At 41.7% G+C, this 14,435-nt stretch overlaps 1 pseudogene; it reads left to right on the forward strand.

The window, feature by feature from the left end:
* Window positions 1-14,435, forward strand: part of LOC103398570 (zinc finger SWIM domain-containing protein 6-like) — a 56,573-nt pseudogene that overhangs the window by 41,179 nt on the left and 959 nt on the right.

The raw sequence follows: 14,435 nt of genomic DNA on the forward strand, positions 1-14,435 counted from the left end.
GAGAAAGAGAGGAAGGCCAAAGAGGAGATATATGGATACAGTGAGGGAGGACATGCAGATAGTTGGAGTCAGAGTAGAAGATACAGAGAACAGGGAGAGATGGAAATCAATGATTTGCTGTGGCAACCCCTGAAAAAAGGGACAAAGCCGAAAGAAAAAGAAGATTATATTAGACTAAATGTATCTATGAGCCAATCAGAAGACAGATGCTGTAGACAAACACAACATCCTGTTGTTGAGGCAAAATGTCAGCATTAACTTAAGTACAAAAATTCTTCATCATCATTGTGTTACAGAGCTATGTAATTACAAAAATAGGACTTTTGGTATTTGCTGGGGCTTCATCAATCATCTGTTATGATTTTCTATGTAAAATATTTATTAAATATATTTAATTATTTAAGTTATTTTAACATATTTATTTTAAAATATTGTATTTTATTTATTTGTTCTAAAGAAATTCTCATAATCAGAGTTACCGTTTTTTCTGGCTTTGCTGGTTTTGTTGTAAGAGGTTGTAAGATGCTGACCATTGATGTTAATCATCAACAACTTCTTACTTGTGACTGTGACTAGCATTGAAGCATTTTTCTACCAATCCTCTAAGTGATGGTCATGTTTATGTACAGTTATTATGCACATGTAAAATAAAAAACTTGGATCAAAAGATAAAAAAAAAAAAATAACACCCTCCTGCTGGGCCTTTTGCAGAGATGCGCCCTCATAGAACTGTGTTCACTCGAGCCATCGAGGCCTGTGACCTGCACTGGCAGGACCGACACCTTCAGCACATTATCGCCAGTGACCTTTATGCCAACTACTGTTACCATGACAACCAGGAGAGCAGCTGCAGCCAAGCCACACATCACCAAGTGCAATGCAAAGCATCGGATGCAATGGTGTAAAGCACGCCGCCACTGGCCTCTAGAGCAGTGGAGACGCGTTCTCTGGAGTGATGAATCACGCTTTTCCATCTGGCAATCTGATGGACGAGTCTGGGTTTGGAGGTTGCCAGGAGAACGGTACATTTCAGACTGCATTGTGCCGACTGTGAAATTTGGTGGAGGAGGAATTATGGTGTGGGGTTGTTTTTCAGGAGCTGGGCTTGGCCCCTTAGTTCCAGTGAAAGGAACTTTGAATGCTTCAGGATACCAAAACATTTTGGACAATTCCATGCTCCCAACCTTGTGGGAACAGTTTGGAGCGGGCCCCTTCCTCTTCCAACATGACTGTGCACCAGTGCACAAAGCAAGGTCCATAAAGACATGGATGACAGAGTCTGGTGTGGATGAACTTGACTGGCCTGCACAGAGTCCTGACCTGAACCCGATAGAACACCTTTGGGATGAATTAGAGCGGAGACTGAGAGCCAGGCCTTCTCGACCAACATCAGTGTGTGACCTCACCAATGCGCTTTTGGAAGAATGGTCAAAAATTCCTATAAACACTCTCCTCTACCTTGTGGACAGTCTTCCCAGAAGAGTTAAAGCTGTAATAGCTGCAAAAGGTGGACCGACATCATATTGAACTCTGGGTTAGGAATGGGATGGCACTTCAGTTCATAGTATGAGTCAAGCCAGGTGAGCGAATACTTTTGGTAATATAGTGTATGTAACAATTACGTTACTCCATGTGAGATACAGGTGACAGACATGTGTGCCCTGGTCCAATCAGTTGACATTCAGCTGATCATAAAGCTGTCATCCAGACCACGATCACAGCTCACTACTTCCTGCCAAAACCCCGCTGCCAAAGCTCTGCCATCAGCACAACCTTGTTATTGACCGGGCTAACTGAGAGTCCCAACATGCTCAGAAGTCTCACTAATGCAAGATTCACAACTTTGTATCTCTTTAACAGTTAACACAGGCTGGCTCTAAAAGGAGCATGAGGTATAAAGAGAGAATAAAGGTAGTTCTTGTTCGGGATGGCTCAGCTTGATACCCAGGATTGATATTGGTCTGATATTGGTCAAACGTTCAGGATCAGATATTGAAAAAAAAAAACCCAAACAATTAAAGCCTGTCGACCAGATACCTTAGACAAAAAAAAAGGCAAACTTTTTGACTCGTGGGCCACAATTCTTCTAAAATTGAACAGGGGGGCCGTGTCAGGAGCAGATAGATGGAGCGTCTGTGTGAACTAAGATAAATGACATGTAAAAGTCATGCATAAAGGCTAAAATGATTTTATCATTTTTTAGACCATCTATTTGGGAAACTTGGATATTGCAGGGAAAAGGCAGAAGTATAATGATTATATAAATAAATTATATTATTTGGAAAAGTTTGGAGGGCTGGATTAAAAAGCTGAACGGGCCGCATTCAGTCCCTGGGCTTTAGTTTGCCCATGTCTGCCTAAGACCAAATGCTCAACTTAATTTGATCGACATACCATAAACAGAGACACTACCACCTCAGCAGCAGCAGCTGACAGCATGCCGGAAGAGAGATAAGTTTTCAGATGAATACTGGTATCAACAAATACTCCCGGTTGCAGTATCAGTGGAATATTACATCACTTTATGTGATGGTTGCGAGTCAAAGAGATTTTCGTACAAAGAGTGGCAATGCAACAGATTGGCAAAAGCTGTGGCTACACTCGAAGCTAACCCAGGGACTTAAACTTTAGAGTCCCCAAGATGGAGCAGCACTTAATTTCTAAACCAAATGCAAAAATAGTAATTCTTTTTGTTCTTCATCTTTCCTTCAGAGCATGTCCCGACAGCCTGTGCCAGGGTGGATGCTCTGCGGTCACATGGTTACCCAAGGGAAGCCCTCCGATTGGCCATCGCTGTGGTGAACACGTTACGGCGGCAACAGCAGAGGCAGCTGGAGCACTTTCGGCGACACAAGAAAGGTTACTACAACTTTAACTTAACTGTCAACAACTCTAAAAACGTATTATTTTAACTTGTACATTTATTCTATGATACAGTATGATTTGCATCAGTTAAAAGGTTACATGTTTGTACTGCTTGCTTTCATTATTGCAGGGCAATCAAATAGTATTTGCATATTTTCCCCACCCCAGAGTTGCTACAGAAAGGGCACCCCTCCATAACAAACATGGAGGGCTGGGTGGGACACCCTCTGGATCCTATCGGTACCCTTTTCAGTACACTGACGGAGTCAGGGCGAGCAGGAGAAGAAGGCTCTAACACCTGCTTAGACCTCTCAGGTACTGAACAGCGAAATATGAACCATATTAGAAGTTTTGTGTGTTCCTGCTCCTAGAAATAGATCAGTATTGCGCATTGATGCTGCGGTTTTTTCACCCGAGACCAGTGTCCTCATCTCATTTCCTTCTCATTTCATTCTCCTCAGACTGCTCCAGCGTTGTAAGCCGAGCAGAACTCCAACGGATGCCTGTGCAACGATTACTGGGAGATGATGAATCCTACGTGGCGCTGGCGGTAGAGACTGCTTTGATTGGCTTGGGCCAGCAGCGGTTGATGCCTGATGGCCTGTACGCTCAGGAAAAAGTGTGTCGCAATGAGGAGCAGCTACTGGCCAAGTTGCAAGAAGTGGAGCTGGACGAATCCCTGGTCAAAATCTTCCGTAAACAGGCCGTATTTTTGCTAGAGGGTAAGGGAGCGTAAAGATTACGTTTCTCTCTCACTGTCCTTTTTAATTCACTACATCTCAAATGGTTCCACGCACATAGCCACACGGGCGTATCTCCCAAAATTGGGGGAAAAAAATCTCTAGACTCATTTTGTGGCGCAAACAGAGGCTGAGCTGCTCTGGGCCAGACCGAAATAAGCTCTTTACACAGTAACACCAGGGGTATTGTGTCAGCACACACACGGTTTCGCACTTGCACAGTGTGTACATTTACAGGAATATGGAGCTGGAGCCGAATGGCTCGGTTATGGACATAGGATGAGGGGGGGGGAGTGGAGGGGGGGGGGGTCGCGGGGAGACCCAGTCAATGTCCGTTGCAGTCTCCACCCAAACCCCAGGCCTGCCTCAGCCCTAACATGACCACCCAGCTCTGGCTCCAGTGCTAATAGAACAGCAGGCTGTGAGGCCTCAGCCGGGCCCCAGGAGGCTGATGCCGCTCCACTGTGTGACGTGATCTGTGGCTTAGAGAGTGAGGGGGAGTTCAGGAAGAGAGGGAGGGAAGAGTGCAGCAGGCGTGAGCCCAAGTCTACACATGACCATATGGTTTCTGACGTCACAGTTTGTTTTAATGCCGCAGCATTTTGTCTCTGGACTGGACTGGACGTGGACAGACTAGATATGTCTCTCAAAGGACAAGGGGAAAAAAACACAGTGTACTATACAACAGAATACTTTTTTTTAATCATCTTTTTATGTAATTAATTTAAAAGATGTCAAGGATAATTTATTTTAAATAAACAGTTCTCTTGTTTGGTATGCATCTGTGAAATGGCAGAAACCTTAAGATTTTTCAAATGTAGGCCAACTAATACATACATTTAAATGTGTGTTTAAAATAGAAATTCAATTGTCAAAAAACTTTAATTGTTTTGCCCTGATTTGTGTCCAAATTGTGGGCTATGTTTTTCAGTTTCTTTCTTTTTTGTGTTTTTTTCTCCCTCAAACAGCTGGGCCATACTCCGGCCTGGGAGAGATCGTCCACAGAGAGAGTGTGCCCATGCACACCTTCGCCCGCTATCTCTTCACTTCGCTCCTACCTCATGACACTGAACTGGCATACAAAATTGCACTGAGAGCCATGCGGTAGGTCGCTTAGTTTTTGGGTTCGCTCGTCTGTCCCTTTTCATCATGTCAACGGCCTGTAAATCAAAATGTAACAGTTTCCATTACAAGATAAAATGCTGCCATTTGGAGAAAGTAAATCCTCTAACAGTTTAGGCTAATGGAGCCCATAAAGCCCTGCTGCACCACCAGAAGGTGGGAGATCAGTTTGACCAGATTCCAGATTCTTTTCAACTATTTTCGTCCAAATGTCCATGCAGACTCATTAAGCTTTAATGACAGTAACAGTAACTGATCTGGATTTTAAGAGGACAATAATATGTCTTCTGGGTTTTTCCTTTACTTTATTATGTTTTCCTTTTCAAGCACGTACAATTACAAAAATCTTGGACTGAAATATTTTTCTTTCTCACCCAAAAAAGTACTGTAATTTTCAGACTATAAACCTTTTCGCACATGCTTTGAACCCTGTAGCTTAAACAATGATGCGACTAATTTATGGATTTTTACGGGCTAGTGAAGTTCATACAACTAGTGATCATTGACTTTTCTGGTAGGCTACTGTGTGTTACACTAGTAGCATATGTCTGTCTGTGAATGACTGTGTATTTGTGCATGGGGCACGCGAGAAAGAGAATGGTAACAAAAGTTGAGAGCAGTTTGAGCCCTGTCATGTTGAAGCGTGAGTTGGTTAAACAGGAGCTGTTAAAACGCTGTTTATGTTCTGTTGTGCTCGGTGTGGCTAATTATAAAGACTCCAACTTCCCTGTTTCTGTTTACCTCTGCTGTGGACACGCAGAAAGTGAAGGAAGTTAGCTCCAGAGCTAATGTTAGCTTTAGCCCTGGAACAGATTGCTAAGTCTCCCCTGTGCATTTCAACTACGAAGCAGGAAAGAGCTAATGTGTAACCAGCCGTGTTACAGGCACTGTTCAGAAAAAAACATTTATTTATTTATTTAGAAGTGATAAAAATATTTCTGTGTAAATATCCCATGTTACAACGTGAACAGGTGTGGCATATATACAGTATATACAATTATTTTTTTCTTTTTAAATTTAATGGGTGCTGCCTATATTCAGGTGTGCTCAATAGTCCAGAAATTACGGTACTCTTGTTTGCGTTTCTTCTTTAAAAATATTCCAAACATTGCCTCCATACGGTTTTACACTGGTGGTTCCTAGAATCTATAATTTCAAACTACATCAGAAGATTTTGGTTGTTTTGAGTCATGGTGGGTGACGTGGCCCAAAACGAGCCTCAGTACAGATAAGACGAGACAGAAAATGTTTTTTACAAAGAAGGAATCTTGCAAGAAAAAACCTTGCAGAGTGGTCCATTTTAAAACACTGTACTGTTTAAAAGTTACCCAATCTTTACATTTCCTGAATGTCACAATGATCCAGTTTTATCTGCAAAAAGATAATTTAAAAATGTTAAACTTGCTCTGTTCTTGTCTGTAAAAAATGCTACAAATTCTCATCTTGTTTATTATATTTTTAAAAATATAATAGAATATGTTTGATTTGCATTTTTAGGGTTAAATCATTGCTAACACTGAAGTGATTGTGACCAGGGTGGAACTAATAAGGAAGTCTGGACTGGAAGAAAAATATGATAATGTCCAAAAATCCATATACATTTTATTTACAGCAAATTTTGTAAATAATTATTATTACTTTTTTTAGAATAATCTTTACAATAGTATTTTTCTTTTTTATTAGACACATACACACAAATTTTTCGTCTATCCCTGGGAAGTAGTGGAAATTAGTGCTGCCAGTCAGGGCAGGATTTGAACCTATGATCCTGTGTTTTTATGGCTTGGTCAAGAGCTTCCTTATTTTTCAAGAGGAAAAAAAAGCATCCTAAATATAATTAACATTCATTTATATATATATATATTTCTTTTGATTCACCTGCAACACAGTGCTAAGCTACATTTTTATCAGCAACTTGGTAAAAAAAATCTCTAATAACTAATACTAGTTACTAGCTAAATGAACCTGTTGATAGTGTTGCTATATGACAACCGTGATCACCAATAACCAGGTCAGTGGTCGCTGACAGTTTTATTTTATTTACTGAACAAATAAAACCGGTTAGCCCCCTTGCGCTGCTCAGTACTTCCTTTAGATTGCACCCCACTCTTTCTGCTTCCTGTTCAGCTGTGAAGCCCATCCAGCCATCCATCCATTTTCATCCGCTTATCCGTTACCGGGTCGCGGGGTCAGCAGTCGCCACCCAAATCACATTGCACCGTACCAACCCCCCAAACCTTCCTGCAGGTGGTGAGTCCACTGGAAGGTACCAACCGCTCTAACCAGGATTCAAACTTGCCCAGGAGGTGAACCCTGGGATTCCACACCAATGACAGAGACATTGCCTCTGGGTCAAAGCGCCACTCAGCTGTGAAGCATGTTATTGTAATCCACTGCAGTTTGTTATTGTATTGTGAAATCATTTCCAATGACTTTTCCTCTGTGCTTATATACTGTCTGTACATACTGTTCGTTTTGTGTGTCATTTGATGTTCAGCTTGTGAATGGCCTCTTGTGCTCACTCCTTTATAAAAGCTAGCCTGCTGCACCCCTCTCATTCCCCCTCCCGTCAAGCCACTTTGCACCTATCTTTTTTTTTTTTTGCAACGCCAGTGTGTTTGTGCAAGGCTAATCATACTACAGCAAAAGTTGATGAGGAAGTCTCTGAATAATGGTCACAGAATAGTCAATTGAGCAATCACAGATGACTTTGGGGAGAAATATTAATAATAATAACAGATTATTTAAGGCTCATCCATTGTAATAAATAATTGCAGCAAAAAAAGGTTATAAAGGTGTGTTCATTTGCAGACACTGTGTTCATGTGTGTGTGGATTAAACAGCCTGCTCCCATGTTTTGATGTTGTGACTAGTGGCAGCTGGATCATTGAATATTAATTACATTAATGAGTGTGTAATTAGTTTGGCTGTAATGAAGGGAACACACACACATGTGCAGGACCAACAGGGAGAGGGGCAGTGTGGAGAAATGTTTGCCGTGTTTCAACAGAATAGAGGCTCCATAAATCCATCACTGTTAAACTAGTAAATGATTATGAATGAAGGAGAAATGTGTTTTTTTTTTCTCTTTCTGCCACGATTGAAGATGCAGAGAACGAGTCAGGTCCAGTATTATGCAGTTGAACAATTTAGAATCAGGAACTGAAATAACATGCTTACAAAACAGAAACATTGGACTTTTTCATTTAAGGGTTGTGTGGTTTCAAGGTCACACACTCGGCCATTGTTAGACGCATGTCTGTTTTTTCAAAAGATAACCGCTCCCTGACTTCCCTCTGCTACTTCCCCTCACCTACCCTGTTTCCTCCAGTCACCTCCTCCATCCTCTCTCCTGTGGTGTGAAACCGGCGATTTCGAATAATATGGCCTCTTATGGCTGCTCCTGGGAACCAGGGGTGTCTACTCAGCACTTAATGAATGTGTGTAATGTACCGTAGTGTAATGTGATAGCATATACCTCCCCCTCCCACGGGATGGCCGACAGTTAAATATAGAGGAGGAGGTAAAGAAACAACCCATTATCACACTATCATTGATACAATAAGAAAGAGAAAGTCTAGCTCTGACTCTCATTAAGTTAACACACACACTCACATATGCACGTTTTCCACTCGCCTTCTCTATTTGTCTTCTCTTTCAAAAAAATCTTAATGGGAGCCAGTCAGGCTGCCTTACCACACAAATGTGCATCCAGCAGTTTATTTTTAACTGCTGGATCCATGGTAAATCCATGGTGTGTGAACACACCATGGATGAGAATAATTGAAGTGTGTGAGAGCAGCATATGGCTGCACAATGGCTCTGGTGCGAGCAGCCAACACATAAACAGAGGAGCTGCCTTTTGCTTCAGTGGCTGCCCAGAATCTGAGCCTTTATCTCAGCTCTCTGGATGCCAAAGACACAAATCCCTGCTGCCTCTTATCGTGCAAGATTTTCCATGAAGTTCCATCTCCCTAGTGCTAATGAATCTGTATCCCAGCTCTCTGTAAATTACGACTGCAGGTTGCGGGGTTAGTTCACAACGTAGGACTACGTGACCTTTGTGTTTGGACACATGCTTCTTATTTAACAACGTGCCTTTTTTGGATTGAATAATGTAGAAGTGCTCCTGCTGTAGCTGTAAGCATGATAATTTAAAAACCTAAAGACAAAGATCTGAAGGAGATTTAAAATTTGATCAGCTGCTTTTATGTTAATTTTAGGGGAAAAAATGCCATTAAAAAGTGGCTACGTATTGGCCAGGGTGATAGATTTGAAATGAGCTATTTCAAAAGAGAGACAGTCTAAGTATACTTGATTTCAACATTTCAAAATTTTGTATGTTTTTTTCATAGACCCCGACCTGTCTATGCCTAATGTCTATGTCCTGTGTATTTTTACCTGACATTTTCATTCACCTTTGGCTGCACACACAGCAATGCGTACCTGCCTCTGTAATGTCAAGATGCCTTAGCATTAAATTTCCATGAAGTGAGATTTGGGGTCGGCGCTGAGGTCATGTGTAGTGTTACTCCTCTCCTCTTTCCAGGTTACTGATGTTTTTTTTCCACCTTTAGTGGGATTGTGTAAAGAGTGGATATTTTCAGCAGATATGTCAGGGACCAGACAAACATATTCTGGATAGATTATAAAAAGTGAAGGGTGTTTATCGCAATGTGGGGGAGGGGGTGAAGAACACAAGGCTGAGAAGTTAGTGGTCGTGGTGATCCTGAGCAGAAACCTAAAGCCCTGGGATTTGGAGGAAAACATTGCAGGGCTGTTCTTTAGCAGTGTCTTTCTCTGTCTCGTTATTTTGCACTTTTCTCTTCTTTGTCCTCTGTTTTCCTTGTGTTTCCACCTCCTGGAAATTGTCATCTTGTTTATTTCCCAGTTAAGAATTGTCTTTATTGTTTTCTTTATTTTCACAACCATCTTGCTACTTACTTCCTTTGTTTTTACCCTCCATTGCCTTTTTGATTTCTTTCTTCTCAGTGGCCTCTGTTACTCTCTCCTCCCTCTTCGCCTACCTGGACTCCTTGTCCTCACTCCCACCCTTCAACTTTCAAAATAAGCTTATTCCTCCTCTTTGTTCTGTATGTTCTCCTTCACCTTCCTCCTCTGCTCCTGTTCTCTTTCCCCCTTTACAAGTTTTACCATCTTCTCATTGTTATACTCCTTTCCTTTTTCTTCACTTACTATGTCTAATTTCCCTAATCTTTCCCAACTTATTTTCCCCTCCCAATTGTTCTTTTAATCTCTCCCCTTAATTTTTCGTCTTTATTTGTTATTTTCCTCATCTTGTCCCACTTTTTCTCCATCCTCTCATTCCTCTACTTCTACCTCTCTCCTTTGTTTTTGTCCACCTCCTCGTCCTCTTTGGCTTTCCTCCCCATTTACTCTGCTCTCCTCCTTGCTGCCCTTTCCTCTTAGTCTACTAGTTTCCTCTTGTTCACTTTAATTCTTTTTTTTTCTCTGTCTCTTTTTTCTTTCATTCCTTCAGTTTGGATGTTTTATGACAATATTCAACTCGTTGAAACCATTAGATATTGTTTTACTGGCCTCATTGTCCATCTGTGCATCTCCACAACATGGCGTCTGTTTTCACAACCCGTACCTTACAGACTTTGTTCGTACCACAGTCCTTTTGATCATCTGCAGTTCATGCATCGCTGTGTCCCTGTTTCTGACATGACAGTGTTGCACATTTATATTCAGCCGTAGCCATGCTTGCGAGAGAAATATGAGTTTAATATTATTTTTTTAAGCACACTTGCTGCATAATTGAGAGTTAGTATCCTGTTATTTGGCACTGCAGATGGTCATGTTTATAGCCAGCATGCACCATTTAGCAGTAGTTTACACTGTGCTCCATGTGAATGCACCTGTGCCTCAGAACACAAGTCTGGGACAACAAGTCTGGGTTGAATGGCTCTCTCTGAGCACTCCTCCAGGATTTTTTTCATCTTTTTCTGCTTCTCATGGAAGAATGACCCAGTATGGATTTTTCTCCCCACATATTTAGGCGGTTATTTTTTAGGAGAGCAGGCCTCTCAGGCTCCCATCCAGTGGAGGCCTCTGGCTCTTTGGTGAAAACCAAACAAAGACAGGAATGTTGATGAGGCCTCCATCTTTACCCAGGGCCCTTTCTGTGCTTTGCTACTCCCCAGGATTCTTCCATAAGGCCTCAGTGTTGTGGAGGCTTTTAGGAGCTCCTTGAATGTGTGCAGCAGTTGCTAGGGCTTCTAAATATTTTTCAGCGAGCCTGAGTTTTCTCACTTGCACACACGTACACACACACACTCACATTGCATACAATTCTGTGTCACCCCACTCCGTCAGACACACATTTGCGCTCTCTGTCAGATAGAAATCAAGTGAAGAAGCGGCAACAGTATCACATACACTTCTGAAATCGAAACTGGCATTTATCATCGTGTTGCACTCACAGGACTGCTTTGATGTATTATCAAAATAGGGCAGGTATGTGTTTGCATGTGTGTGTGCGTGCACTTGCACTGACTCTCCTATTTTATGTGTGTTGGTATTTGTTTGATGTGTGTCCAGCCTTATGGGGCTGGAAGGTGAATTCTCTAATTTCCCTGTGGACTCAATTAGCTCTGTGATTGGCTGAGAGGAGGCCAGGTTGTGCTGTCTTCTAAAGGAATGGAGACCTTTGAAACGGAGGTGGTAGAAAAGTAAAGCGGATAGGAGATGACCTGTCCACTGTTGTGAAAGTGCTGGTGCTCCTAGTGCTGGATGAGTACTTGGCCTTGTCAGTGTTGGTATAATGAGACAATGAGTTGAGTTTATTGTGACCAATTAGGCTGAAGAAAATACTAATTGCAGGGATAGGATAACTGTAATCCCCCTGTGATCGTCAAAGTCATTTTTGTTTGAAGTCATTTTGAAGTCACTTTTAGAAGGTCATAATGAAGAACTTTTTTGTCTGCCCAGAATTTCTGTCAGTCTGCTTGTTACTGTAAGAATAAAGCAAAGGAGTCACTCTGATGTTACTGATTTATGGGCCGTCAGTGTCACTGACTATCACTTCCAAGCCACCTTTTCATGTGACTTGACTTAGTTTTTTGTCTACTGGGTTTTTTTTAAATTAAATTGAATTTATGAACTTCTGCGTATCATCGTCCATCAGGTTGCCCGTGTTGGAGTCTACAGCCTCATCTGGTGACCTGTCACGACCCCACCACATTGTTTCTGTGGTGCCCAACAGATACCCACGCTGGTTCACGCTGAGTCACATAGAGTCCCAGCAGTGTGAGCTGGCCTCCACCATGCTCACCGCCGCCAAAGGTGAGTAGACCTTCACAAGGACAAATACAAATAAGACTATTTTTACACGACTATAGAGCCTCCAGATACAAAGCAAACTTCTTCCGATGACAATGAGTGGTGCAAGAAAACTCAGCTTTTAATTGAAGCTGCTGAATACAACTCCTGGTGCCCGCCATTGTTATAATTGTGTGAGCAAAGCTGACTAGTTGGAAGGTTACAGAGAGGCGGGGCTAACAGCGTTGGCTTACCCCGCTCCATTCACATGGCAATAGAGTTGGAACTATATGCTGATTCTGGTTCCCAAACCCACTTTTGAACCAGCTGGTGCATTCAGACTAAAAAGGTTCCAGAACCTGAAATGTTGGTTCTGTGACATCATCAGTTGCGGCGTGTCTGACTCTTTGTTAAAAAACAAACAAAAAAAATCAAAAAGCAGCGACTGATGGAGAACGTGACGGCGAACATGGAGAAAAAGCATGTGTAGTGGTCCACAGAAGCCAAATGTTTCGTGACCATATGGGCTTCAACTGGTGTGAAGTAACCTACGGCCATTTGTTTCTATTTAAACTGGTATAAATTGGGGCTGGTTTACCATATGCATCAAGATTCCCAGACTTCTGAATGGACTTGGATCCAGGATAGAGCCATGTCAGATGCCAAATCAGTCAAAACGAAAGACAGAATCTGTGCTTTTCTGTAGTCGTATTGCAGCCGTGTGAACAGCGCCTGAGCCTCCCATCCGTTTCCAAACACATTCCTGCGCGATTCTAGTTGTGTCTTCTATTGTGGCTGACTTATGTACAGGCAGACTCACAATTTCTGTCCTAAATCTGCATCCTTTTTTAGGTGACAGTCGCAAGCTGGAGACGGTCCTGGAGTCCATTCAGAAAAACATTCATTCCTCATCTCACATCTTCAAATTGGCACAGGACGCCTTCAAGATTGCCACTCTGATGGACAGTCTTCCTGACATCACACTTCTCAAAGTTTCTCTGGAACTGGGGTTGCAGGTACAGAAATGCATGTACTGTTTAGTACATGCACAGAGAAGGCGAGGCGCAGTTATAGCTTGACTCTGCAATTTTTTTGACAGCATGGTGAAGGCATTATTTATTAACAGATTGATTTCAAACTGGAATGCGATATGTGGAGATAGCCGATTTGTGGGCTGATTTGTCGACATGCTAGCTGCTAGTAACTTAGCTAGAAAGATAAATATGAAAAGTTGACAGTTCTGCAATCTTGGTTAAATGTTGTAAATTTTATTTATTTATTTACAAACGCTCTGCATGCTGTTCTCTGTGGCAAAGGTGGGTTTATTAAGGTAGATTATAAAACTGTTTCATTCTGTAGTGGTGAAGACCTTTAGCACACTTAGCTTCTGTTGCTTTTAAAGCCTACAGCTGTGGGACCGGTGAGCAACTAATGACACAGATAGGAATGTGTGCAGTTTATTCTGAACTTGTTCAGTATTTTCAGTTAGGCTAAAATGTTTTTTTTTGTCTTTTGCAAAACACCACTAGCATGTTCACACATGTTTTTTCAACATGGTTTGATTATATTGTCAGCTTCTATTCGGTTTTATTATTACATTAAAATTATTTGTAATAGAACCTACGCCTGAAGAACAGCTAGTGTATATAAGTTAGTTTCTTACTGTTTCTTTTAACCCAGGTATGGGCAAACTAAGGCCCGGGGCCAGATGTAGCCCGCTTAGTTTTTTAATCCGGCCCATCAAACTTGTATTTTCATTATACTTCTGCCTTTTCCCTGCAATACCCATGCACGTTTCCCATGCATCATAGCATTTTAGCTTTTATGCATGAGTTTTACATGTAATTTGTCTTAGTTCACACAAACGCTCCATCCATCTGCTTCTGACACGGCCCCCTGTTCAATTTTAGGACAATTGTGGCCCACAAGTCAAAAAGTTTGCCCACGCCTACCTTGGACTTGAATTTGATTAATAATTTGACTCAACACTGTTAATCTTACCCCTCCCCCTCTTTCACATCACTCTTTCACATCCTCCTCAGGTTATGAGAATAACCCTGTCCACATTAAACTGGAGAAGGAGAGAGATGGTGCGCTGGTTAGTCACATGTGCCACCGAAGTGGGTAAGTCTTACTGCTTATTAACATTTTGAACCTTTTTTTTTTATAATCCTGAATGTTATGCCCCACATTGCAATGAACTTGTTTGAGCTGTTTGTTTACAGCTGTAGGGTCACTAGTTCATATACCAGTAGAGGCAGATGGTGTCTTTAGTTGTATGTTCATCCCACATGTGCGTTGATTTGCTGGGTACTACAGTTTTTTTACCTCATAATTATAAAATCCATAATTGGAAATTGAAAATCAAGTAATTTGGGTGTTTTTTTAATGTGTACATATAAACTGTGGTATCTTGGACTTTGT

Source organism: Cynoglossus semilaevis, unplaced genomic scaffold (genome assembly GCF_000523025.1).
Source record: "Cynoglossus semilaevis isolate Cse_v1.0 unplaced genomic scaffold, Cse_v1.0 scaffold376, whole genome shotgun sequence".
Taxonomy (NCBI): Eukaryota; Metazoa; Chordata; class Actinopteri; order Pleuronectiformes; family Cynoglossidae; genus Cynoglossus; species Cynoglossus semilaevis.